Below are 22,276 nucleotides of genomic sequence, written 5' to 3'. Positions count from 1 at the left end.
GGGAAGAAGAAGTGTATGTATTTTCAGCACGAAATTAAACAGGTGAGGTAACACCAGCACAAATGCACCGGATCCCATCAGAACTCCGCAGTTAAGTGTGCTTTGGCGAAAGTAGTACAATGATGGGTTACCTCCTGGGAAGTTCTCGTGTTGCACCCATTTTCTTTTCTTCAGATGTGTCGTTCGACGTTACGCGCAACTTTAATTATGGTTCGCAGATTTATTCGCAAATGTGAGTCACGGTGCCGTGGCATTTTACTTGATATTTGAACGAGAACGAGAGGTGCAGTGCGCACGCACAAGGAAACAAATGACGAGAGGGGGAAGAAAGGAGAAGGAGTGTATGTATTTGCAGCCGGAAATGAAATAGGTGCGATCATACCAGCACTAATGCAACAGATTCTATCAGAACTCCGTAGGTAAAAGTTCTTGGGCGAGAGTAGTACTAGCATGGGTTACCTCCTGCGAAGTCCTTATATTTCACCTATTTTCTTGTGAAGTCCTCGTGTTGCACCCATTTTTTTGCAGATGATTCTTTCGACGTTACGCGCGACTTGTATTATGGTCCTCAGGTTTATTCGCAAATGTGAGTCACGGCGCTGTAGCATTTTACTTGATGTTAGAACGAGAACGGGAGGTGCAGTGCGCACGCACAAGGAAACAAATGACGGGAGGGGGAAGAAAGGGGAATGAGTTTATGTATTTGCAGCGCAAAATTAAACAGGTGCGATCATACCAGCACTAATGCACCGGATCCCTTCAGAACTCCATAGTGAAGTGTGCTTGGGCGAGATTAGTACTCGGATGGGTGACCTCCTGAAAAGTCCTCGTGTCGCACCAATTTTTTTTTAGACGGGTCGTTCGACGTTACGCTCATCTGGAACTAGGGTCCGCTGGTTTATACGCAAATGTGAGTCAAGAAGCAGGGGCATTTTAATCGATATTAGAACGAGAATGAGAGGTGAAGTGTGAACGCACAAGGAAACAAATGACGGGAGGGGGAAAAAAGGAGAAGGAGTGTATGTATTTGCAGCGCGAAATTAAAAAGGTGCGATCATACCAGCACTAAAGCTTCGGATCCCATCAGAACTCCGCAGTTAAGTGTGCTTGGGCGAGGGTAGTACTCGGATGGGTGTCCACTTGGGAAGCCCTCGTGTTGCACCTTTTTTTTTCGGATGGGTTGTTCGACGTTACGCGAGAATGGAATTATAAACTGCTGGTTCATTTGCAAAGGTGAGTCACGGTGCCGGGGCATATTACTTGATATTAGAACGAGAAAGAGAGATGCAGAGTGCACGCACAAGAAAACAAATGACGGGAGGGGGGATGGAAAGAGAAAGAGTGTATGTATTTGCAGTGCAGAATGAAACATGATGGATCATACCAGCACTAATGCAACGGATTCTATCAGAACTCCGCAGTTAAGGGTGCTTGGGCGAGAAAAGTACACGGATGGGTGACCTCCTGCGAAGTCCTTATATTTCACCCATTTTCTTGGGAGGTCCTCGTGTTGCACCCATCTTTTTGCAGATGATTCTTTCGACGTTACGCGCGGCTTGATTTATGGTCCGCAGGTTTATTCGCAAATGTGAGTCACGGCGCCGTGGCATTTTACTTGATATTAGAACGAGTACGGGAGTTGCAGTGCGCACGAACAAGGAAACAAATGACGGGAGGTGGAAGAAAAGAGAAGGAGTGTATGTATTTGAAGCACAAAATTAAACAAGTGGCATCATACCAGCACTAATGCACTCGATCCCATCAGAACTCTGCAGTTAAGTGTGCTTGGGCGAGAGTAGTACTCGGATGGGTGACCTCTTGGGAAGTCCTCGTATCGCAACAATTTTTTTTCAGATGGGTCGTTTGACGTTACGCGCGACTGGAACTTTGGTCCGCTGGTTTAATGTGAGTCAAGAATCAGGGGCATTTTAATCGATATTAGAACGAGGAGAGGTGCTGTGTGAACGCACAAGGAAACAAATGATGGGAGGTGGGGAGGGAAGAAGGAGTGTATGTATTTTCAGCACAAAATTAAACAGGTGCTGTCACACCAGCACAATGCACCGGATCCATCAGAACTCCGCAGTTAAGTGTGCTTTGGCGAAAGTAGTACAATGATGGGTTACCTCCTGGGAAGTTCTCGTGTTGCACCTATTTTATTTTTCAGATGTGCCGTTCGATGTTACGCGCGACTTTAATTATGGTCCGCAGATTTATTCCCAAATGTGAGTCACGGCGCCGTGGCATTTTACTTGATATTTGAACGAGAACGAGAGGTGTAGTGCGCACGCACAAGGAAACAAATGACGGGAAGGGGAAGAAAGGAGAAGGAGTTTATGTATTTACAGCGCAAAATTAAAAAGTTGCCATCATACCAGCACTAATGCACCGGATCCCATTAGAACTCTGCAGTTAAGTGTGCTTGGGCGAGAGTAGTACTCAGATGGGTGACCTCCTGGGAAGTCCTCCTGACGCACTATTTTTTTTTTCAGACGGGTCGTTCGACGTTACGCGCGAATGGAAATAGGGTACACTGGTTTATACGCAAATGTGAGTCAAGAAGCAGGGGCATTTTAATCGATATTAGAACGAGAAGGAGAGATGCAGAGTGCACACACAAGGAAACAAATGACGGGAGGGGGGATGGAGGGAGAAAAAGTGTATGTATTTGCAGTGCAGAATGAAACATGAGCAATCATACCAGCACACGTGCAACGGATTCTATTAGAACTCCGCAAGTTAAGGGTGCTTGGGCGAGAGTAGCACTAGGATGGGTGACCTCCTGCGAAGTCCTTATATTTCACCCATTTTCTTTGGAAGTCCTCGTGTTGCACACATTTTTTTGCAGATGATTCTTTCGACGATACGCGCGACTTGAATTATGGTCCTTAGGTTTATTCGCAAATGTGAGTCACGGCACCGTAGATTTTTTCTTGATATTAGAACGAGCACGGGAGGTGCAGTGCGCACGCACAAGAAAACAAATTACGGGAGGGGGAAGAAAGGAGAAGGAGTTTATGTATTTGCGGCGCAGAATTAGACGGGTGCGATCATACCAGCACTAATGTACCGGATCCCATCAGAACTCAACAGTTAAGTGTGCTTGGGCGAGAGTAGTACTCGGATGGGTGACCTCCTGGGAAGTCCTTGTGTCGCACAAATTTTTTTTCAGACGGGTCGAGAATGAGAGGTGAAGTGTGAACGCACAAGGAAACAAATGACGGGAGGGGGAAGAAAGGAGGAGTGTATGTATTTGCGGCGCGAAATTAAAGAGGTGCGATCATACCAGCACTAAAGCCCCAGATCCCATCAGAACTCCGTAGGTAAGGGTGCTTGGGCGAGAGTAGAACTAGCATGGGTTACCTCCTGCGAAGTCCTTATATTTCACCCATTTTCTTGTGAAGTCCTCGTGTTGCACCCATTTTTTTGCAGATAATTCTTTCGACGTTACTCGCGACTTGTATTATGGTCCTCAGGTTTATTCGCAAATGTGAGTCACGGCGCTGTAGCATTCTACTTGATATTAGAACGAGAACGGGAGGTGCAGTGCGCACGCACAAGGAAACAAATGACGGGAGGGGGAAGAAAGGGGAATGAGTTTATGTATTTGCAGCGTGAAATTAAACAGGTGCGATCATTCTAGCACTAATGCACTGGATCCCATCAGAACTCCGCAGTGAAGTGTGCTTGGGCGAGATTTGTACTCGGATGGGTGACCTCCTGGGAAGTCCTCGTGTCGCACCAATTTTTTTTCAGACGGGTCGTTCGACGATACGCGCGTCTAGAACTAGGGTCCGTTGGTTTATACGCAAATGTGAGTCAAGAAGGAGGGGCATTTTAATCGATATTAGATCGAGAATAAGAGGTGAAGTGTGAACGCACAAGGAAACAAATGACAGGAGGGGGAAGAAAGGAGAAGGAGTGTATGTATTTGGAGTGCGAAAGTAAACAGGTGCGATCATACCAGCACTAAAGCTCCGGATCCCATCAGAACTCCGCAGTTAAGTGTGCTGGGGCGAGCATAGTACTCGGATGGGTGACCAGTTGGGAAGTCCTCGTGTCGCACTAATTTTTTTTTTTAGACGGGTCGTTCGACGTTACGCGCAACTTGAACTAGGGTCCGCTGGTTTATACGCAAATGTGAGTCAAGAAGCAGGGGCATTTTAATTGATATTAGAACGAGAATGAGACATGCAGAGTGCACGCAAAAGGAAACAAATGACGGGAGGGGGGATGGAGGGAGAAAAAGTGTATGTATTTGCAGCGCAGAATGAAACATGAGCAATCATACCAGCACCAATGCAACGGATTCTATCAGAACTCCGCAGGTTAAGGGTGCTTGGGAGAGAAAAGTACTCGGATGGGTGACCTCTAGTGAAGTCTTTATATTTCACCCATTTTCTTGGAAGGTCCTCGTGTTGCACCCATCTTTTTGCAGATGATTCTTTTGACGTTACGCGCGACTTGATTTATGGTCTGCAGGTTTATTCGCAAATTTGAGTCACGGTCCCGTGGCATTTTACTTGATATTAGAACGAGTACGGGAGGTGCAGTGCGCACGCACAAGGAAACAAATGACGGGAGGAGGAAGAAAAGAGAAGGAGTGTATGTATTTGAAGCGCAAAATTAAACAAGTGGCATCATACCAGCACTAATGCACTGGATCCCATCAGAACTCTGCAGTTAATTGTGCTTGGGCGAGAGTAGTACTCGGATGGGTGACCTCTTGGGAAGTCCTCGTATCGCAACAATTTTTTTTCAGATGGGTCGTTCGACGATACGCGCGATTAGAACTATGGTCCGCTGGTTTATACGCAATTGTGAGTCAAAAATCAGGGGCATTTTTATCGATATTACAACGAGAAGGAGAGGTGCAGTGTGAACGCACAAGGAAACAAATGATGGGAGGGGGGGAGGGAAGAAGGAGAGTATGTATTTTCAGCATGAAATTAAACAGGTGCGGTCACACCAGCACAAATGCACCGAATCCCATCAGAACTCCGAAGTTAAGTGTGCTTTGGCGAAAGTAGTACAATGATGGGTTCCCTCCTTGGAAGTTCTCGTATTGCACCCATTTTCTTTTTTTAAGATGTGCCGTTCGACGTTACGCGCGACTTTAATTATGGTCCGCAGATTTATTCGCAAATGTGAGTCACGGCGCCGTGGCATTTTACTTGATATTTGAACGAGAACGAGAGGTGCAGTGCGCACGCACAAGGAAACAAATGACGTGAGGGGGAAGAAAGGAGAAGGAGTTTATGTATTTGAAGCGCTGAATTAAACGGGTGCGATCATACCAGCACTAATGCATCGGATCCCATCAGAAATCTGTAGTTCAGTGTGCTTAGGCGAGAGTAGTACTCGGATCTGTGACCTCCTAGGAAGTCCTTGTGTCGCACTAATTTTTTTTTTCAGACGGGTCGTTCAACGTTACGCGCGACTGGAACTAGGGTCCGCTGGTTTATACGCAAATGTGAGTCAAGAAGCAGGGGCATTTTAATCGATATTAAAACGAGAAGGAGAGATGCAGAGTGCACGCACAAGGAAACAAATGACGGGAGAGGGGATGGAGGGAGAAAAAGTGTATGTATTTGCAGCGTAGAATGAAACATGAGCAATCATACCAGCACCAATGCAACGGATTCTATCAGAAGTCCGTAAGTTAAGGGTGCTTGGGCGAGAGTAGCACTAGGATGGGTGACTTCCTGCGAAGTCCTTATATTTCACCCATTTTCTTAGGAAGTCCTCGAGTTGCACCCATTTTTTTGCAGATGATTCTTTCCACGATACGCGCGACTTGAATTATGGTCCTCAAGTTTATTCGCAAATGTGAGTCACGGCACCGTAGCATTTTACTTGATATTAGAACGAGCACGGGAGGTGCAGTGCGCACGCAAAAGGAAATAAATGACGGGAGGGGGAAGAACGAGGAAGGAGTTTATGTATTTGCAGCGCGGAATTCACCTGGTGCGATCATACCAGCACTAGTGCATCGGATCCCATCAGAACTCCGCAGTTAAGTGTGCTTCGGCGAGAGTAGTACTCGGATGGGTGACCTCCTGGGAAGTCTTCGTGTCGCAACAATTTTTTTTCAGACGGGTCGTTCGACGTTACACGCGACTGGAACGAGGGTCCACTGGTTTATACGCAAATGTGAGTCAAGAAGCAGGGGCATTTTTATCGATATTAGAAGGAGAATGAGAGGTGTAGTGTGAACGCACAAGGAAACAATTGACCGGAGGGGGAAGAAAGGAGAATGAGTGTATGTATTTGCAGCGCGAAATTAAACAGGTGCGATCATACCAGCACTAAAGCCCCGGATCCCATCAGAACTCTGCAGTTAAGTGTGCTTGGGCGAGAGTAGTACTCGGATGGGTTACCTCCTGCGAAGTCCTTATATTTCACCCATTTTCTCGGGAGGTCCTCGTGTTGCACCCATCTTTTTGCAGATGATTCTTTCGACGTTACGCGCGACTTGAATAATGGTCCTCAGGTTTATTCGCAAATGTGAGTCACGGCACCGTAACATTTTACTTGATATTAGAACGAGCACGGGAGGTGCAGTGCGCACGCACATGGAAATAAATGACGGGAGGGGGAAGAAATGGGAAGGAGTTTATGTATTTGCAGCGCGGAATTCACCGGGTGCGATCATACCACCACTAATGCACCGGATCCTATCAGAACTCCGCAGTTAAGTGTGCTTGGGCGAGAGTAGTACTCGGATGGGTGACCTCCTGGGAAGTCCTCGTGTCGCAACAATTTTTTTTCAGACGGGTCGTTCGACGTTACACGCGACTAGAACTAGGGTCTGCTGGTTTATACGCAAATGTGAGTCAAGAAGCAGGGGCATTTTAATCGATATTAGAACGAGAATGAGAGGTGCAGTGTGAACGCACAAGGAAACAATTGATGGGAGGGGAAAGAAAGGAGAATTAGTGTATGTATTTGCAGCGCGAAATTAAACAGGTGCGATCATACCAGCACTAAAGCCCCGGATCCCATCAGAACTCTGCAGTTAAGTGTGCTTGGGCGAGAGTAGTACTCGGATGGGTTACCTCCTGCGAAGTCCTTATATTTCACCCATTTTCTCGGGAGGTCCTCGTGTTGCACCCATCTTTTTGCAGATGATTCTTTCGACGTTATGCGCGACATGATTTTTGGTCCACAGGTTTATTCGCAAATGTGAGTCACGGCGCCGTGGCATTTTACTTCATATTAGAACGTGTACGGGAGGTGCAGTGCGCACGCACAAGGAAACAAATGACGGGAGGGGGAAGAAAGGAGAAGGAGTTTATGTATTTGCAGCGCTGAATTGAACGGGTGCGATCATAGCAGCACTAATGCACCGGATCCCATCAGAACTCCATAGTTAAGTGTGCTTGGGCGTGAGTAGTACTCGGATAGGTGACCTCCTGGAAAGTCCTCGTGTCGCACCAATTTTTTTTCAGACGAGTCGTTCGACGTTACGCGCGACTGGAACTAGGGTCCGCTTGTTTATACGCAAATGTGAGTCAAGAAGCAGGGGCATTTTAATCGATATTAGAACGAGAAGGAGAGGTGCAGTGTGAACGCATAAGAAAACAATTGATGGGAGGGGGAGGGAAGAAGAAGGAGTGTATGTATTTTCAGCACGAAATGAAACAAGTGCGATCATACCATCACTAATGCAACGGATTCTATCATAACTCCGTAGGTAAGGGTGCTTGGGCGAGAGTAGTACTAGCATGGGTTACCTCCTGCGAAGTCCTTATATTTCACCCATTTTCTTGTGAAGTCCTCGTGTTGCACCCATTTTTTTGCAGATGATTCTTTCGACGTTACGCGCGACTTGAATTATGGTCCTCAGGTTTATTCGCAAATGTGAGTCACGGCACCGTAGTATTTTACTTGATATTAGAACGAGCACGGGAGGTGCAGTGCGCACGCACAAGGAAAGAAATGACGGGAGGGGGAAGAAAGTAGAAGGAATTTATGTATTTGCAGCGCGGAATTAAACGGGTGCGATCATACCAGCACAAATGCACTGGATCCCATCAGAACTCTGCAGTTAAGTGTGCTTGGGCGATAGTAGTACTCGGATGGGTGACCTCTTGGGAAGTCCTTGTGTCGCACCAATTTTTTTTCAGACGGGTCGTTCGACGTTACGCGCGACTAGAACTATGGTCTGCTGGTTTATACGCAAATGTGAGTCAAGAAGCAGGGGCATTTTAATCGATATTAGAACGAGAATGAGAGGTGCAGTGTGAACGCACAAGTAAACAATTGATGGGAGGGGGAGGAAAGGAGAAGGAGTGTATGTATTTTCAGCACGAAATGAAACAGGTGCGATCATACCGGCACTATTGCATCGGATTCTATTAGAACTCCGTAGGTAAGGGTGCTTAGGCGAGAGTAGTACTAGCATGGGTTACCTCCTGCGAAGTCCTTATATTTCACCCATTTTCTTGTGAAGTCCTTGTGTTGCACCCATTTTTTTGCAGATGATTCTTTCGACGTTTCGCGCTACTTGAATTATGGTCCTCAGGTTTATTCGCAAATGTGAGTCACGGCACCGTAGTATTTTACTTGATATTAGAACGAGCACGGGAGGTGCAGTGCGCACGCACAAGGAAACAAATGACGGGAGGGGGAAGAAAGGAGAAGGAGTTTATCTATTTGCAGCGCAAAATTAAACGGGTGCGATCATACCAGTACTATTGCACTGGATCCCATCAGAACTCCGCAGTTAATTGTGCTTGGGCGAGAGTAGTACTCGGATGGGTGACCTCCTGGGAAGTCCTTGTGTCGCACAAATTTTTTTTCAGACGGATCGTTCGACGTTACGCGCGACTGGAACTAGGGTCCGCTGGTTTATACGCAAATGTGAGTCAAGAAGCAGGGGCATTTTAATCGATATTAGAGCGAGAATGAGAGGTGAAGTGTGAACGCACGAGGAACCAAATGACCGGAGGGGGAAGAAAGGAGAAGGAGTGTATGTATTTGCAGCGCGAAATTAAACAGGTGCGATCAAACCAGCACTAAAGCCCCGGATCCCATCAGAATTCTGCACTTAAGTGTGCTTGGGCGAGAGTAGTACTCGGACGGGTGACAACTTGGGAAGCCCTCGTGTTGCACCTATTTTTTTCGGATGGGTTGTTCAACGTTACGCGCGAATAGAATTATAAACTGCTGGTTCATTTGCAAAGGTAAGTCACGGTGCTGGGGCATATTACTTGATATTAGAACGAGAAAGAGAGATGCAGAGTGCACGCACAAGGAAACAAATGACGGGAGGGGGGATGGGAGGAGAAAGAGTGTATGTATTTGCAGTGCAGAATGAAACATGAGGGATCATACCAGCACTAATGCAACGGATTCTATCAGAACTCCGCAGTTAAGGGTGCTTGGGCGAGAAAAGTACTCAGATGGGTGACCTCCTGCGAAGTCCTTATATTTCACCCATTTTCTTGGGAGGTCCTCGTGTTGCACCCATCTTTTTGCAGATGATTCTTTCGACGTTACGCGCGACTTGATTTATGGTCCGCAGGTTTATTCACAAATGTGAGTCACGGCGCCGTGGCATTTTACTTGATATTAGAACGAGAACGGGAGGTGCAGTGCGCACGCACAAGGAAACAAATGACGGGAGGGGGAAGAAAGGGGAATGAGTTTATGTATTTGCAGCGTGAAATTAAACAGGTGCGATCACACCAGCATTAATGCACCGGATCCCATCAGAACTCCGCAGTTATGTGTGCTTGGGCGAGATTAGTACTCGGATGGGTGACCTCCTGGGAAGTCCTCGTGTCGCACCAATTTTTTTCAGACGGGTCGTTCGACGTTACGCGCGTCTGGAACTAGGGTGCGCTGGTTTATACGCAAATGTGAGTCAAGAAGCAGGGGCATTTTAATCGATATTAGAACGAGAATGAGAGGTGAAGTGTGAACGCACAAGGAAACAAATGACGGGAGGGGGAAGAAAGGAGAAGGAGTGTATGTATTTGCGGTGCGAAATTAAACAGGTGCGATCATACCAGCACTAAAGCTCCGGATCCCATCAGAACTCCATAGTTAAGTGTGCTTTGGTGAGAGTAGTACTCGGATGGGTGACCACTTGGGAAGCCCTCGTGTTGCACCTATTTTTTTCAGATGGGTTGTTCGACGTTACGCGTGAATGGAATTATAAACCGCTGGTTCATTTGCAAAGGTGAGTCACGTTGCCGAGGTATATTACTAGATATTAGAACGAGAAAGAGAGATGCAGAGTTCACGCACAAGGAAACAAATGACGGGAGGGGGAAGAAAGGAGAAGGAGTTTATGTATTTGCAGCGCAAAATTAAACAGGTGCGATCATACCAGCACTAATGCACCGGATCCCATCAGAACTCCGCAGTCAAGTGTGCTTGTGCGAGAGTAGTACTCGGATGGGTGACCTCCTGGGAAGTTCTCGTGTCGCAAAAATTTTTTTCCAGACGGGTCCTTCGACGTTACGCGCAACTGAAACTATGGTCCACTTGTTTATACGCAAATGTGAGTCAAGAAGCAGGGGCATATTAATCGATATTAGAATGAGAAAAAGAGGTGCTGTGTGAACGCACAAGGAAACAACTGATGGGAGGGGGGAGGGAAGGAGAAGGAGTGTATGTATTTTCAGCACGAAATTAAACAGGTGCTATCACACCAGCACAAATGCGTCGGATCCCATCAGAACTCCGCAGTTAAGTGTGCTTTGGCGAAAGTAGTACAAGGATGGGTTACCTCCTGGGAAGGTCTCGTGTTGCACCCATTTTTTTTTTTTAGATGTGCCATTCGACGTTACGCGCGACTTTAATTATAGTCCGCAGATTTATTCGAAAATGTGAGTCACTGCGCCGTGGCATTTTACTTGATATTTATACGAGAACGAGAGGTGCAGTGCACACTCACAAGGAAACAAATGACGGGAAGGGGAAGAAAGGAGAAGGAGTGTATGTATTTGCAGCGCGAAATTAAATAGGTGCCATCATACCAGCACTAATGCACCGTATCCCATCGGAACTTAGCAGTTAAGTGTGCTTGGGCGGGAGTAGTGCTCGGATTGGTGACCTCCTGGGAAGTCCTCGTGTTGTACCCATTTTTTTTCGGATGGATCGTTCGACGTTACGCGCGAATGCAATTATAAACCGCTGGTTCATTCGCAAAGGTGAGTCACGATGCCAGGGTATTTTACTTGATATTAGAACAAGAAGGAGAGATGCAGAGTGCACGCACAAGGAAACAAATGACGGGAGAGGGGATGGAGGGAGAAAGAGTGTATGTATTTGCAGCGCAGAATGAAACATGAGCGATCATACAAGCACCAATGCAACGGATTCTATCAGAACTCCGCAAGTTAAGGGTGCTTGGGCGAGAGTAGCACTAGGATGGGTGACCTCATGCGAAGTCCTTATATTTCACCTATTTTCTTAGGAAGTCCTCGTGTTGCACCCATTTTTTTGCAGATGATTCTTTCGACGTTACGCATGACTTGAATTATGGTCCTCAGGTTTATTCGCAAATGTGAGTCACGGCACCTTAGCATTTTACTTGATATTAGAACGAGCACGGGAGGTGCAGTGCGCACGCACATGGAAACAAATGACGGGAGCGGGAAGAAAGTAGAAGGAATTTATGTATTTGCAGCGCAAATTAAACGGGTGCGATCATACCAGCACTAATGCACCGGATCCCATCAGAACTCCACAGTTAAGTGTGCTTGGGCGAGAGTAGTACTCGGATAGGTGACCTCCTGGGAAGTCCTCGTGTGGCACCAATTTTTTTTCAGAAGGGTCGTTCGACGTTACGCTCGACTGGAACTAGGGTCCGCTGGTTTATACGCAAATGTGAGTCAAGAAGCAGGGGCATTTTAATCGATATTAGAACGAGAAGAAGAGGTGCAGTGTGAACGCACAAGGAAACAATTGATGGGAGGGGGAGGGAAGGAGAAGGAGTGTATGTATTTTCAGCACGAAATGAAACAGGTGCGATCATATCAGCACTAAAGCAACGGATTCTATCAGAACTCCGTAGGTAAGGGTGCTTTGGCGAGAGTAGTACTAGCATGGGTTACCACCTGCGAAGTCCTTATATTTCACCCATTTTCTTGTGAAGTCCTCGTGTTGCACCCATTTTTTTGCAAATGATTCTTTCGACGTTACGCGCGACTTGAATTATGGTCCTCAGGTTTATTCGCAAATGTGAGTCACGGTGCCGTGACATTTTACTTGATATTAGAACGAGAACGGGAGGTGCAGTGCGCACGCACAAAGAAACAAATGACGGGAGCGGGAAGAAAGGGGAATGAGTTTATGTATTTGCAGCGCAAAATTAAACAGGTGCGATCATACCAGCACTAATGCACCGGATCCCATAAGAACTCCGCAGTTATGTGTGCTTGGGCGAGATTAGTACTCGGATGGGTGACCTCCTGGGAAGTACTTGTATCGCACCAATTTTTTGTCAGACGGGTCGTTCGACGTTACGCACGTCTGGAATTAGGGTCCGCTGGTTTATACGGAAATGTGAGTCAAGAAGCAGGGTCATTTTAATCGATATTAGAACGAGAATGAGAGGTGAAGTGTGAACGAACAAGGAAACAAATGACGGGAAGGGGAAGAAAGGAGAAGGAGTGTACGTATTTGCAGCGAGAAATTAAATAGGTGCCATCATACCAGCACTAATGCACCGTATCCCATCGGAACTTAGCAGTTAAGTGTGCTTGGGCGGGAGTAGTGCTCGGATTGGTGACCTCCTGGGAAGTCCTCGTGTTGCACCCATTTTTTTTCGGATGGATCGTTCGACGTTACGCGCGAATGCAATTATAAACCGCTGGTTCATTCGCAAAGGTGAGTCACGATGCCAGGGTATTTTACTTGATATTAGAACAAGAAGGAGAGATGCAGAGTGCACGCACAAGGAAACAAATGACGGGAGAGGGGATGGAGGGAGAAAGAGTGTATGTATTTGCAGCGCAGAATGAAACATGAGCGATCATACAAGCACCAATGCAACGGATTCTATCAAAACTCCGCAAGTTAAGGGTGCTTGGGCGAGAGTAGCACTAGGATGGGTGACCTCATGCGAAGTCCTTATATTTCACCTATTTTCTTAAGAAGTCCTCGTGTTGCACCCATTTTTTTGCAGATGATTCTTTCGACGTTATGCTCGACTTGAATTATGGTCCTCAGGTTTATTCGCAAATGTGAGTCACGGCATTGTAGCATTTTACTTGATATTAGAACGAGCACGGTGCAGTGCGCACCGTTGCATTAGTGCTGGTATGATCGCACCTGTTTCATTTCGTGCTGAAAATACATACACTCCTTCTCTTTCCCTCCCCCTCCCATCAATTGTTTCCTTGTGCATTCACACTGCACCTCTCCTTCTCGTTCTAATATCGATTAAAATGCCCCTGCTTCTTGGCTCACATTTGCGTATAAACCAACGGACCCTAGTTCCAGTCGCGCATAACATCGAACGACCCGTCTGAAAAAAAATTGGTGCGCCACGAGGACTTCCCAGGAGGTCACCCATCAGAGTACTACTCTCGCCCAAGCTCACTTAATTGCGGAGTTCTGATGGGATCCAGTGCATTAGTGCTGGTATGATCGCACCCATTTAATTCTGCACTGCAAATACATAAACTCCTTCTCCTTTCTACCCCCTCCTGTCATTTCTTTCCTTGTGCGTGCGCACTGCACCTCCCGTGCTCGTTCTAATATCAAGTAAAATACTACGGTGCCGTGACTCACATTTGCGAATAAACTTGAGGACCATAATTCAAGTCGCGCGTATCGTCGAAAGAATCATCTGTAAAAAAATGGGTGCAACACGAGGACTTCACAAGAAAATGGGTGAAATATAAGAACTTCGCAGGAGGTAACCCATGCTAGTACTACTCTCGCCCAAGCGCCCTTACCTACGGAGTTCTGATAGAATCCGATGCATTAGTGCTGGTATGATCGCACCTGTTTCATTTCGTGCTGAAAATACAAACACTCTTTCTCCTTCCCTCCCCCTCCCGTCATTTGTTTCCTTGTGCGTGCACTCTGCATCTCTCTTTCTCGTTCTAATATCGATTAAAATGCCCTTGCTTCTTGACTCACATTTGCGTATAAACCAGTGGACCCTAATTGCAGTCGCGCATAACGTCGAACGACCGGTCTGAAAAAAAAAATTAGTGCAACACGAGGACTTCCCAGAAGGTCACCCATCCGAGTATTACTCTTGCCCAAGCACACTTAACTGCGAAGTTCTAATGGGATCCGGTGCATTAGTGCTCGTATGATCGCACCTGTGTAACTTTGCACTGCAAATACATAAACTCCTTCTCCTTTCTTCCCCCTCCCGTCATTTGTTTCCTTGTGCGTGCACACTGCACCTCACGTTCTCGTTCAAATATCAAGTAAAATGCCACGGCGCCGTGACTCACATTTGCGAATAAATTTGCGGACCATAATTAAAGTCGCGCGTAACGTCGAACGGCACATCTGAAAAAAAGAAAATGGGTGCAACACGAGAACTTCCCAGGAGGTAACCCATCATTGTACTACTTTCGCCAAAACACACTTAACTGCGGAGTTCTGATGGGATTCGATGCATTTGTGCTGGTGTGACCGCACCTATTTAATTTCGTGCTGAAAATACATACACTCCTTCTTCCCTACCCCCCTCCCATCATTTGTTTCCTTGTGCGTTCACATTGCACCTCTCCTTCTCGTTCTAATATCGATTAAAATTCCCCAGATTCTTGACTCACATTTGCATATAAACAAGCGGACCATAGTTCCAGTCGCGCGTAACATCGAACGACCCCTCTGAAAAAAAATTGTTGCCATACGAGAACTTCCCAAGAGGTCACACATCCGAGTAATACTCTCGCCCAAGCACACTTCACGGCGGAGTTCTGACAAGATCCGGTGCATTAGTGCTGGTATGATCGCACCTGTTTAATTTTACGCTGCAAATACATAAACTCATTCCCCTTTCTTCCCCTTCCCGTCATTTGTTTCCTTGTGCGTGCGCACTGCCTTCTCGTTCTAATATCAAGTAAAATTCTACACCGCTGTGACTCACATTTGCGAATAAACCTGAGGACCATAATTAAAATCGCACGTAACGTTGAAAGAATCATCTGCAAAAAAATGGGTGCAACACGAGTACTTCCCAAGTGGTCACCCATCCGAGTACTACTCTCGCCCAAGCACACTTAACTGCGGAGTTATGATGGGATCTGTTGCATTAGTGCTGGTATGATCGCACCTGATTAATTTCGCGCTGCAAATACATAAACTCCTTCTCCTTTCTTCCCCCTCCCGTCATTTGTTTCCTTGTGCGTGCACTCTGCATCTCTCTTTCTCGTTCTAATATAAAGTAATATGCCCCGGCACCGTGACTCACCTTTGCAAATGAACCAGCGGTTTATAATTCCATTCGCGCCTAACGTCGAATAACCCATCCGAAAAAAAAAATAGGTGCAACACGAGGGCTTCCCAAGTGGTCACCCATCCGAGTACTACTCTCGCCCAAGCACACCTAACTGCGGAGTTCTGATGGGATCCGAGGCTTTAGTGCTGGTATGATCGCACCTGTTTAATTTCGTGCTGCAAATACATACACTCCTTCTCCTTTCTTCCCCCGCCCGTCATTTGTTTCCTTGTGCATTCCCACTTCACCTCTTATTCTCATTCTAATATCGATTAAAATGCCCCTGCTTCTTGAATCACATTTGCGTATAAACCAGCGGACCCTAGTTCCAGACGCGCGTAACGTCGAACGACCCGTTTGAAAAAAAATTGGTGTGACACGAGGACTTCCCAGGAGGTCACCCATCCGAGTACTAATCTCGCCCAAGCACACTTCACTGCGGAGTTCTGATAGAATCTGTTGCATTGGTGCTGGTATGATTGCTCATGTTTCATTCTGTGCTGCAAATACGAACACTTTTTCTCCCTCCATCCCCACCTCCGGTCATTTGTTTCCTTGTGCGTGCACTCTACATCTCTCCTTCTCGTTCTAATATCGATTAAAATGCCCCTGCTTCTTGACTCACATTTGCATATAAACCAGTGGACCCTAGTTCCAGTAGCGCGTAACGTCGAACGACCCGTCTAAAAAAAAAATTAGTGCGACACGAGGACTTCCCAGGAGGTCACCCATCCGAGCACTACTCTCGCCAAAGCACACTTAACTGCGGAGTTCTGATGGGATCCGGTGCATTAGTGCTGGTATGATCGCACCTGTTTAATTTTCCGCTGCAAATACATAAATTCCTTCTCCTTTTTTCCCCCTCTCGTCATTTGTTTCCAAGTGCGTGCGCACTGCACCTCTCGTTCTCGTTCAAATATCAAGTACAATGCCACGGCGCCGTGACTCACAATTGCGAATAAATCTGCGGACCATAATTAAAGTCGCGCGCAACGTCGAACGACACATCTGAAAAAAAAAAATGGGTGCAACACGAGAACTTCCCACGAGGTAACCCATCACTGTACTACTTTCACCAAAGCACACTTAACTGCGGAGTTCTGATGGGATCCGGTGCATTGGTGCTGATATGATCGCACCTGTTTAATTTTGCGCTGCAAATACATAAACTCATTCCCCTTTATTCCCCCTCCCGTCATTTGTTTCCTTGTGCGTGCACACTTCACCTCCCGTGCTCCTTCTAATATAAAGTAAAATGCTATGGTGCCGTGACTCACATTTGTGAATAAACCTGAGGACCATAATTCAAGTCGCGCGTATCGTCGAAAGAATCATCTGCAAAAAAATGGGTGTAACACAAGGACTTCCTAAGAAAATTTGTGAAATATAAGGACTTCGCAGGAGGTCACCCATCCTAGTGCTACTCTCGCCCAAGCACCCTTAACTTGCGGAGTTCTGATAGAATCCGTTGCATTGGTGCTGGTATGATTGCTCATGTTTCATTCTCCGCTGCAAATACATACACTTTTTCTCCCTCCATCCCTCCTCCCGTCATTTGTTTCCTTGTGCGTGCGCACTGCACCTCCCGTGCTCGTTCTAATATCAAGTAAAATGCTACGGTGCTGTGACTCACATTTGCGAATAAACCTGAGGACCATAATTCAAGTCGCGCGTATCGTCGAAAGAATCATCTGCAAAAAAATGGGTGCAACACGAGGACTTCCTAAGAAAATGGGTGAAATATAAGGACTTCGTAGGAGGTCACCCATCCTAGTGCTACTCTCGCCCAAGCACCCTTAACTTGCAGAGTTCCGATAAAATCCGTTGCATTGGTGCTGGTATGATTGCTCATGTTTCATTCTGCGCTGCAAATACATACACTTTTTCTCCCTCCATCCCCCCTCCCGTCATTTGTTTCCTTGTGCGTGCGCACTGCACCTCTCCTTCTCGTTCTAATATCGATTAAAATGCCCCTGATTCTTGACTCACATTTGCGTATAAACCAGCAGACCATAGTTTCAGTCGCGCGCAACGTCGAACGACTCATCTGAAAAAAACTTGTTGCAATACGAGGACTTCCCAAGAGGTAACCCATCCGAGTACTACTCTCGCCGAAGCACACTTAACTGCAGAGTTTTGATGGGATCCAGTGCAGTAGTGCTGGTATGATGCCACTTGTTTATTTTTGCACTTCAAATACATACACTCATTCTCTTTTCTTCCTCATCCCGTCATTTGTTTCCTTGTGCGTGCGCACTGCACCTCCCGTACTCGTTCTAATATCAAGTAAAATGCCACAGCGCCGTGACTCACATTTGCGAATAAATCTGCGGACCATAAATCAAGTCGCGCGTAACGTCGAAAGAACCATCTGCAAAAAGATGGGTGCAACACGAGGACCTCCCAAGAAAATGGGTGAAATATAAGGACTTCGCAGGAGGTCACCCATCCGAGTACTTTTCTCGCCCAAGCACCCTTAACTGCGGAGTTCTGATAGAATCTGTTGCATTAGTGCTGGTATGATCCCTCATGTTTTATTCTGCACTACAAATACATACACTCTTTCTCCTGCCATCCCCCCTCCCGTCATTTATTTTCTTGTGCGTGCACTCTGCATCTCTCTTTCTCGTTCTAATATCAAGTAATATGCCCCGGCACCGTGACTCACCTTTGCAAATGAACCAGCGGTTTATAATTCCATTCGCGCGTAACGTCGAACAACCCATCCGAAAAAAATAGGTGCAACACGAGGGCTTACTAAGTGGTCACCCATCCGAGTACTACTCTCGCCCAAGCACACTTAACTCCGGAGTTCTGATGGGATCCGAGGCTTTAGTGCTGGTATGATCGCACCTATTTAAATTCGCGCTGCAAATACATACACTCATTCTCCTTTCTTCCCCCTCACGTCATTTGTTTCCTTATGCATTCACACTGTAGCTCCCGTTCTCATTCTAATATCAAGTAAAATACTACAGCGCCGTGACTCACATTTGCGAATAAACCTGAGAACCATAATTCAAGTCACGCGTAACGTCGAAAGAATCATCTGCAAAAAAATGGGTGCAACACGAGGACTTCCTAAGAAAATGGGTGAAATATAAAGACTTCGCAGGAGGTCACCCATCCTAGTGCTACTCTCGCCCAAGCACCCTAAACTTGCGGAGTTCTGATAGAATCCGTTGCATTTGTGCTGGTTTGATTGCTCATGTTTCATTCTGCGCTGCAAATACATACACTTTTTCTCCCTCCATCTCCCCTCCCGTCATTTGTTTCCTTGTGCATGCACTCTGCATCTCTCATTCTCGTTCTAATATTGATTAAAATGCCACTGTTTCTTGACTCGCATTTGCGTATAAACCAGTGGACCCTAGTTCCAGTCGCGCGTAACATCAAACGACCCGTCTGAAAAAAAAAATTAGTGCAACACGAGGACTTCCCAGGAGGTCACCCATCCGAGTACGACTCTCGCCCAAGCACACTTAACTGCAGAGTTCTGATGGGATCCGGTGCATTAGTGTTGGTATGATCGCACCTGTTTAATTTCGCGCTGCAAATACATAAACTACTTCTCCTTTCTTCCCCCTCCCGTCATTTGTTTCCTTGTGTGTGCGCACTGCACCTCTCGTTCTCGTTCAAATATCAAGTAAAATACCACAGCGCCGTGACTCACATTTGCGAATAAATCTGCGGACCATAATTAAAGTCGCGTGTAACGTCGAACGGCACATCTGAAAAAAAGAAAATGGGTGCAACACGAGAACTTCCCAGGATGTAACCCATCATTGTACTACTTTCGTCAAAGCACACTTAACTGCGGAGTTCTGATGGGATCCGGTGCATTTGTGCTGGTGTGACCGCACCTGTTTAATTTCGTGCTGAAAATACATACACTCCTTCTTCCCTCCCCCCTCCCGTCATTTGTTTCCTTGTGCGTTCACACTATACCTCTCCTTCTCGTTCTAATATCGATTAAAATGCCCCTGATTCTTGACTCACATTTGCGTATAAACAAACGGACCATAGTTCCAGTCGCGCGTAACATCGAACGACCCATCTAAAAAAAAATTGTTGCAATACGATGACTTCCCAAGAGGTCACCCATCCGAGTACTATTCTCTCCCAAGCACACTTAACTGCAGAGTTCTAATGGGATCCAGTGCATTAGTGCTGGTATGATGCCACTTGTTTAATTTTGCGCTTCAAATACATACACTCCTCTTTTCTTCCTCATCCCGTCATTTGTTTCCTTGTGCGTGCGCACTGCACCTCCCGTACTCGTTCTAATATCAAGTAAAATGTCACGGCGCCGTGATTCACATTTGCGAATAAACCTGTGGACTATAAATCAAATCGCGCGTAATGTCGAAAGAATCATCTGCAGAAAGATGGGTGCAACACGAGGACCTCCCAAGAAAATTGGTGAAATATAAGGACTTCGCAGGAGGTCACCCATCCGAGTACTTTTCTCGCCCAAGCACCCTTAACTGCGGAGTTCTGATAGAATCCGTTGCATTAGTGCTGGTATGATCCCTCATGTGTCATTCTGCACTGCAAATACATACACTCTTTCTCCTTCCATCCCCCCTCCCGTCATTTGTTTCCTTCTGCGTACACTCTGCATCTCTCTTTCTCGTTCTAATATCAAGTAATATGACCCGGCACCGTGACTCACCTTTGCAAATGAACCAGCGGTTTATAATTCCATTCACGCGTAATGTCGAACAACCCATCTGAAAAAAAATAGGTGCAACACGACGGCTTCCAAGTGGTCACCCATCCGAGTACTACCCTCGCCCAAGCACACTTAACTACGAAGTTCTGATGGGATCCGGAGCATTTGTGCTGGTATGATCGCACCTGTTTAATTTCACGCTGCAAATACATACACTCCTTCTCCTTTCTTCCCCCTCCTGTCATTTGTTTCCTTGTGCGTTCACACTTCACCTCTCATTCTAGTTCTAATATCGATTAAAATGCCCCTGCTTCTTGACTCACATTTGCGTATAAACCAGCGGACCCTAGTTCCAGACGCGCGTAACGTCGAACGACCCGTCTGAAAAAAAATTGGTGCGACACGAGGACTTCCCAGGAGGTCACCCATCCGAGTGCTAATCTCGCCCAATCACACTTCACTGCGGAATTCTGATGGGATCCGGTGCATTAGTGCTGGTATGATTGCACCTCTTTAATTTTGCGCTGCAAATACATAAACTCATTCTCCTTTCTTCCCCCTCCCGTCATTTGTTTCCTTGTGCGTACCCACTGCACCTCCCGTTCTCGTTCTAATATCGAGTAAAATGATACAGCGCCGTGACTCACATTTTTGAATAAACCTGAGGACCATAATTCAAGTCGCGTGTAACGTTGAAAGAATCATCCGCAAAAAAATGGGTGCAACATGAGAACTTCCTAAGAAAATGGGTGAAATATAAGGACTTCGCAGGAGGTCACCCATCCTAGTGCTACTCTCGCCCAAGCACCCTTAACTTGCGGAGTTCTGATAGAATCCGTTGCATTGGTGCTGGTATGATTGCTCATGTTTCATTCTGCACTTCAAATACATACACTTTTTCTCCCTTCATCCCCCCTCCCGTCATTTGTTTCCTTGTGCGTGCACTCTGCATCTCTCCTTCTCGTTCTAATATCGATTAAAATGCCCCTACTTCTTGACTCACATTTGCGTATAAACTAGCGGACCCTAGTTCCAGTCGCGCGTAACGTCGAACGACCTGTCTGAAAAAAAAAATTAGTGCGACACGAGGACTTCCAAGGAGGTCACCCATCCGAGTACTACTCCCGCCCAAGCACACTTAACTGCAGATTCTGATGAGATCCGGTGCATTAGTGATGGTATGATCGCACCTGTTTAATTTCACGCTGCAAATACATAAACTCCTTCTCCTTTCTTCCCCCTCAAGTCTTTTGTTTCCTTGTGCGTGCGCACTGCACCTCTCGTTCTCGTTCAAATATCAAGTAAAATGCCACGGCGCCGTGACTCACATTTGCGAATAAATCTGCGGACCATAATTAAAGTCGCGCGTAACGTCGAACGACACATCTGAAAAAAAGAAAATTGGTGCAACACGAGAACTTCCCAGGAGGTAACCCATCATTGTACTACTTTCGCCAAAGCACACTTAACTGCGGAGTTCTGATGGGATCCGGTGCATTTGTGCTGGTGTGACCGCACCTGTTTAATTTTGTACTGAAAATACATACACTCCTTCTTCTCTCCTCCCCTCCCATCATTTGTTTCCTTGTGCGTTCACACTGGACCTCTCCTTCCGGTTCTAATATCGATTAAAATGCCCCTGATTCTTGACTCACATTTGCGTATAAACCAGCGGACCATAATTCCAGTCGCGCGTAACATCGAACAAGCCATCTGAAAAAAAATTGTTGCGATACTAGGACTTCCCAAGAGGTCACCCATCCGAGTACTACTCTTGACCAAGCACACTTAACTGCAAAGTTCTGATGGGATCTAGTGCATCAGTGCTGGTATGATGCCACTTGTTTAATTTTGCGCTTCAAATACATACACTCCTTCTCTTTTCTTCCTCCTCCCGTCATTTGTTCCCTTGTGCGTGCGCACTGCACCTCTCGTACTCGTTCTAATATCAAGTAAAATGCCACGGCGCCGTGACTCACATTTGCGAATAAACCTGCGGACCATAAATCAAGTCGCGCTTAACGTCGAAAGAATCATCTGCTAAAAGACGGGTGCAACACGAGGACCTCCCAAGAAAATGGGTGAAATATAAGGACTTCGCAGGAGGTCACCCATCCGAGTACTTTTCTCGCCCAAGCACCCTTAACTGCGGAGTTCTGATAGAATCCGTTGCA

General features: G+C 46.4%; 1 non-coding gene and 42 pseudogenes across 1 annotated transcript; 26 read left to right on the top strand and 17 right to left on the bottom strand.

The window, feature by feature from the left end:
- The first annotated feature begins 40 nt into the window (after positions 1-40).
- On the top strand, positions 41-159 carry LOC148247373 (5S ribosomal RNA; annotated as a pseudogene).
- A 563-nt stretch (positions 160-722) lies between these two features.
- Positions 723-841, top strand: LOC148247372 (5S ribosomal RNA; annotated as a pseudogene).
- Positions 842-1,046: 205 nt separating this feature from the next.
- LOC148247371 (5S ribosomal RNA) lies at positions 1,047-1,165 on the top strand. The gene has a single exon (XR_015815947.1). It is a non-coding gene; the product is annotated as a 5S ribosomal RNA (ribosomal RNA).
- Positions 1,166-1,725: 560 nt separating this feature from the next.
- Positions 1,726-1,843, top strand: LOC148247370 (5S ribosomal RNA; annotated as a pseudogene).
- Positions 1,844-2,361: 518 nt separating this feature from the next.
- On the top strand, positions 2,362-2,480 carry LOC148247369 (5S ribosomal RNA; annotated as a pseudogene).
- Positions 2,481-3,042: 562 nt separating this feature from the next.
- LOC148247368 (5S ribosomal RNA) lies at positions 3,043-3,161 on the top strand (annotated as a pseudogene).
- A 465-nt stretch (positions 3,162-3,626) lies between these two features.
- LOC148247367 (5S ribosomal RNA) lies at positions 3,627-3,745 on the top strand (annotated as a pseudogene).
- Positions 3,746-3,950: 205 nt separating this feature from the next.
- Positions 3,951-4,069, top strand: LOC148247366 (5S ribosomal RNA; annotated as a pseudogene).
- A 564-nt stretch (positions 4,070-4,633) lies between these two features.
- LOC148247365 (5S ribosomal RNA) lies at positions 4,634-4,751 on the top strand (annotated as a pseudogene).
- A 204-nt stretch (positions 4,752-4,955) lies between these two features.
- On the top strand, positions 4,956-5,074 carry LOC148247364 (5S ribosomal RNA; annotated as a pseudogene).
- Positions 5,075-5,965: 891 nt separating this feature from the next.
- On the top strand, positions 5,966-6,084 carry LOC148247363 (5S ribosomal RNA; annotated as a pseudogene).
- A 205-nt stretch (positions 6,085-6,289) lies between these two features.
- On the top strand, positions 6,290-6,408 carry LOC148247362 (5S ribosomal RNA; annotated as a pseudogene).
- A 235-nt stretch (positions 6,409-6,643) lies between these two features.
- LOC148247361 (5S ribosomal RNA) lies at positions 6,644-6,762 on the top strand (annotated as a pseudogene).
- Positions 6,763-6,967: 205 nt separating this feature from the next.
- On the top strand, positions 6,968-7,086 carry LOC148247360 (5S ribosomal RNA; annotated as a pseudogene).
- A 235-nt stretch (positions 7,087-7,321) lies between these two features.
- LOC148247359 (5S ribosomal RNA) lies at positions 7,322-7,440 on the top strand (annotated as a pseudogene).
- A 559-nt stretch (positions 7,441-7,999) lies between these two features.
- LOC148247358 (5S ribosomal RNA) lies at positions 8,000-8,118 on the top strand (annotated as a pseudogene).
- A 559-nt stretch (positions 8,119-8,677) lies between these two features.
- Positions 8,678-8,796, top strand: LOC148247357 (5S ribosomal RNA; annotated as a pseudogene).
- Positions 8,797-9,001: 205 nt separating this feature from the next.
- On the top strand, positions 9,002-9,120 carry LOC148247356 (5S ribosomal RNA; annotated as a pseudogene).
- A 559-nt stretch (positions 9,121-9,679) lies between these two features.
- On the top strand, positions 9,680-9,798 carry LOC148247355 (5S ribosomal RNA; annotated as a pseudogene).
- A 204-nt stretch (positions 9,799-10,002) lies between these two features.
- LOC148247354 (5S ribosomal RNA) lies at positions 10,003-10,121 on the top strand (annotated as a pseudogene).
- Positions 10,122-10,325: 204 nt separating this feature from the next.
- On the top strand, positions 10,326-10,444 carry LOC148247353 (5S ribosomal RNA; annotated as a pseudogene).
- Positions 10,445-10,650: 206 nt separating this feature from the next.
- On the top strand, positions 10,651-10,769 carry LOC148247352 (5S ribosomal RNA; annotated as a pseudogene).
- Positions 10,770-10,977: 208 nt separating this feature from the next.
- Positions 10,978-11,096, top strand: LOC148247351 (5S ribosomal RNA; annotated as a pseudogene).
- A 560-nt stretch (positions 11,097-11,656) lies between these two features.
- Positions 11,657-11,775, top strand: LOC148247350 (5S ribosomal RNA; annotated as a pseudogene).
- Positions 11,776-12,334: 559 nt separating this feature from the next.
- LOC148247349 (5S ribosomal RNA) lies at positions 12,335-12,453 on the top strand (annotated as a pseudogene).
- A 205-nt stretch (positions 12,454-12,658) lies between these two features.
- Positions 12,659-12,777, top strand: LOC148247348 (5S ribosomal RNA; annotated as a pseudogene).
- A 720-nt stretch (positions 12,778-13,497) lies between these two features.
- On the bottom strand, positions 13,498-13,616 carry LOC148247347 (5S ribosomal RNA; annotated as a pseudogene).
- A 561-nt stretch (positions 13,617-14,177) lies between these two features.
- On the bottom strand, positions 14,178-14,296 carry LOC148247346 (5S ribosomal RNA; annotated as a pseudogene).
- A 209-nt stretch (positions 14,297-14,505) lies between these two features.
- On the bottom strand, positions 14,506-14,624 carry LOC148247345 (5S ribosomal RNA; annotated as a pseudogene).
- A 204-nt stretch (positions 14,625-14,828) lies between these two features.
- Positions 14,829-14,947, bottom strand: LOC148247344 (5S ribosomal RNA; annotated as a pseudogene).
- Positions 14,948-15,145: 198 nt separating this feature from the next.
- Positions 15,146-15,264, bottom strand: LOC148247343 (5S ribosomal RNA; annotated as a pseudogene).
- Positions 15,265-15,471: 207 nt separating this feature from the next.
- LOC148247342 (5S ribosomal RNA) lies at positions 15,472-15,590 on the bottom strand (annotated as a pseudogene).
- Positions 15,591-16,122: 532 nt separating this feature from the next.
- On the bottom strand, positions 16,123-16,241 carry LOC148247341 (5S ribosomal RNA; annotated as a pseudogene).
- A 208-nt stretch (positions 16,242-16,449) lies between these two features.
- On the bottom strand, positions 16,450-16,568 carry LOC148247340 (5S ribosomal RNA; annotated as a pseudogene).
- A 1,595-nt stretch (positions 16,569-18,163) lies between these two features.
- LOC148247339 (5S ribosomal RNA) lies at positions 18,164-18,282 on the bottom strand (annotated as a pseudogene).
- Positions 18,283-18,845: 563 nt separating this feature from the next.
- On the bottom strand, positions 18,846-18,964 carry LOC148247338 (5S ribosomal RNA; annotated as a pseudogene).
- A 209-nt stretch (positions 18,965-19,173) lies between these two features.
- Positions 19,174-19,292, bottom strand: LOC148247337 (5S ribosomal RNA; annotated as a pseudogene).
- A 203-nt stretch (positions 19,293-19,495) lies between these two features.
- On the bottom strand, positions 19,496-19,613 carry LOC148247336 (5S ribosomal RNA; annotated as a pseudogene).
- Positions 19,614-20,171: 558 nt separating this feature from the next.
- LOC148247335 (5S ribosomal RNA) lies at positions 20,172-20,289 on the bottom strand (annotated as a pseudogene).
- Positions 20,290-20,494: 205 nt separating this feature from the next.
- LOC148247334 (5S ribosomal RNA) lies at positions 20,495-20,613 on the bottom strand (annotated as a pseudogene).
- Positions 20,614-21,176: 563 nt separating this feature from the next.
- Positions 21,177-21,294, bottom strand: LOC148247333 (5S ribosomal RNA; annotated as a pseudogene).
- Positions 21,295-21,503: 209 nt separating this feature from the next.
- On the bottom strand, positions 21,504-21,622 carry LOC148247332 (5S ribosomal RNA; annotated as a pseudogene).
- Positions 21,623-21,826: 204 nt separating this feature from the next.
- On the bottom strand, positions 21,827-21,944 carry LOC148247331 (5S ribosomal RNA; annotated as a pseudogene).
- Positions 21,945-22,276: the final 332 nt, after the last annotated feature.

Source organism: Carica papaya, chromosome 8 (genome assembly GCF_054855325.1).
Source record: "Carica papaya isolate Zhongbai chromosome 8, ASM5485532v1, whole genome shotgun sequence".
NCBI classification, from domain to species: domain Eukaryota; kingdom Viridiplantae; phylum Streptophyta; class Magnoliopsida; order Brassicales; family Caricaceae; genus Carica; species Carica papaya.
Note: the sequence above shows the minus strand (reverse complement) of the source record. Positions and strands in the feature narration are given on the sequence as shown.